General features: G+C 45.2%; 1 protein-coding gene and 1 long non-coding RNA gene across 2 annotated transcripts in view; both read right to left on the reverse strand.

Annotated features, from left to right (window-relative positions):
- LOC113488910 (AMP deaminase 1-like) overlaps positions 1-2815 on the reverse strand; it is a 58410-nt gene that overhangs the window by 19307 nt on the left and 36288 nt on the right. The window lies entirely within an intron of this gene.
- On the reverse strand, positions 2252-2676 carry LOC113488914. Its single transcript, XR_003399989.1, has 2 exons — positions 2609-2676; positions 2252-2303 (listed from the first exon to the last, which is right to left on the reverse strand). It is a non-coding gene; the product is annotated as an uncharacterized LOC113488914 (long non-coding RNA).

Raw genomic sequence — 2815 nt, forward strand, 5'->3', positions numbered from 1 at the left:
TTGTGCGCGCGACCCCGCGCTCTGCGCGTGCGCCGGCCCCGCCCCCCGCGGCAGCACCCGGAGGTTCTGAACGCAACGCGGAAGCCGCACCGATAGCAAAACAACGTTTATTAAACGCGTAAGGGAAGATAAAACACGGGACAGGTTTCCTTTAAGAGCTCCCAACTTAGATACGTCAGAAGTGAAGCAACTCGCCGTATGTTTAACCGTGCCCAAAACACCTTTGAACGGGGCAGGTTGAGTCCACTCTGCCTCCTCCCAGAAGTCAAAACAAGGAAAAGAAACAATCAAAATACCTTTTTATCACCTTACACAACGGCAACTAGAGGTGTCTAGAAAACAGCATCTCCAAATTATTTTTTTTTAACATATGCTGCAGTAAGACAGTAAGGATTAAGTCACTGGAAGTCTTGCTGGATATTCTCCTTGTTTGCTTCCCCATGCTGCTGTTTGATTTGTGAAATTTCATTTTCTAGCTGCACAATAGTTCGTTCAATCTCGTAATTTTTACTGACAAGAGACACCCATCTAGAAGGGAAAAGAAATAAAGCCTTGAAGTGTTATTTAACAGTCCTCTGGTTTAAAATCAAAGACAACTATTGCTCCAAAGAAAGCACAAAGATACCAAATAAAGCAGTATTATTCTCAGTACATGATGAACTTCAGTTAATGTCGATGGTAACTTGAAAAATGAGAGCAACAGAAAGTAGTTTTTAACCCTGTTAAAACCTTAACATACAAAATTTAATTTACTAGACTCAGATGCACTAACTTCCAGTATTTAGATAAAGCTTAAAAAACAATTTAGGCAATTTCAAGCAGCTAATACACCCCCTCCTTTTCATATCTGTTGCTCATTGATTCACTGAACCACAGTAACTATTACCCAGACCTGAATTTCAAATCCTTTAAAGCACTGTGCAAAGCAACAGTGCTCACGTGGTAACATCCTACAACAGTACTGAAAAACCTCTGATGCTCTGCATGGAAGAATCTGAAGCAAGAGATATACTTGTGGAAGATTTAACAGAAAAATTCCAGACACTCACGTAGATTCCATTTCTCGTAGCTTAGCCCCGGCTGTGAGCTGCATGTTCTTTCGTTGCCAGTTCAGATCTTGAATGTTTTTCCTGGTGAGAAAAAGATCTATGTATTTTTTTTGTCTCCTTTCTTTAAGATTTGTAATATCTGCTGCTAATTTTGAAGTACACCTAGTGCCTGTAAGTACTGCCAAAGCACACTTGTGTAGCCAGGACTGTAACTACAACATATAGATGGACAAATTCCAGTACAGAGCTGCACACAGAACCCTACATTTTATTTTATTTTTTAAAATAAAAACCACAAAAACTTCCACTCTACTACAAGCAAAACTTCAAACATCCAAGCCTACTGCTCCTGGGCAAGTACAGAACAGAGAAAATGTTTTGTTCTCTCTGAAAAAAAAGTCAGAAAAGCGAAGATGAATGGATAGTCATTCACAGAATTCAGTGAAACACCCGAGAAGTGCAGAAGACATAAAACCGTACGGTCTCTGCGCAGCTCACATTCCACTGGCCCTCGCCACACATCAAGGTGTTCCAAAAACTCTCCCAGCCTGAGCTCTGCTGCTACCCTGTCCCCATCGATTCTGTTCAAGACAGTAACTGCACAAATCCAACACACAGGTGCTGTGGGACGGGAATCAGCATGCAGCTCACCTTTGACCCACGTCCCTGCACACAGACCCATCTCTGGGGTGAAATGACAGCAGTTCACCCACGTCTGCGAGCTGTAAAGCTTCACCTGCCAAGTCCACAGCATGCTGCCCAAATGGAGCCAGTCACAAAGGTGCATCTTTCAATACACTACGGCCTCCATCCCCCAGTCATCCAACTCTCTAAACTCATTAAAGCATCCACTGTAAAAGCAGAGGCCAAACCTAACATCATGTCTTTGCTGAGACAACTACACACTAAATAAAAGTTTATCAGCAGTGAAAACATGGCTGCATTTCAGAGAGGATTTCACTACAATCCATTCTGTTCAAAGCAGACATTCGGACAAAGCAAAATAAAGTCTGAGTGGAACTGGCATTATGAATGTAACTGCTTAGGAAGGGCAGGGTCACATTTCTTAATTATTGCTACTACTGGGTCTTTTTTCCTACGATCACAGCAGCAATATATACACAAGCCTTTGTACAGCTTGGGTACAGAGAGGGGTTTACTTCCCTTCTAACTTCAGTATGAAAGTATGAAGAAATGACTCACCTCAACTTCTGAAGCTCTTTCTGGGCTTGTTCTATCATATGAACCAGATGCCTAATAAGACAAGCAAAGCATTAGGAAAACACACAACTGCTAGATCAGACCCATTTAACCTGCAATTTAATTCCTCAACATCAAGGATGCGACAAGCCGCTTCAATGCAAACACCAGCCAAGCTCTCCCTGTGCAGCCCGTGCTCTTTGCTCCCGAGGGAGCGGCACGACGCCGGTACGCCAAGCAGGACACAAGCAGCTTTCAGACTAAACCTCCAACGAGCTGGGTCGGCCCTTGCCGCGAGCCGACGGAGTTTCACGGTGGAGCCCGCAGCTCCACGCTGAGCAGCGTGGACGGGGCCTTACTCGTTGTAGACCTTCCAGGCGTTACAGCCGTGCTGCGACATCAGCTCCAGGTTCTCAATGCGGACAGCCTGGTGCTCCAGCTGCGCCATGGAGTTGTTGACACACTCCTGCCACGCCGTGATGTCGTTCTTCTGCCCGGAGGACGGCGCCGGCAGCTCGTACCTACAACACGTTCGCCGCCCGCCTCAGGGGCTGTCTCTTATACAC

Source organism: Athene cunicularia (assembly GCF_003259725.1).
Source record: "Athene cunicularia isolate RWA chromosome 26 unlocalized genomic scaffold, athCun1 chr26_part1, whole genome shotgun sequence".
In the NCBI taxonomy this organism is placed as follows: Eukaryota; Metazoa; Chordata; class Aves; order Strigiformes; family Strigidae; genus Athene; species Athene cunicularia.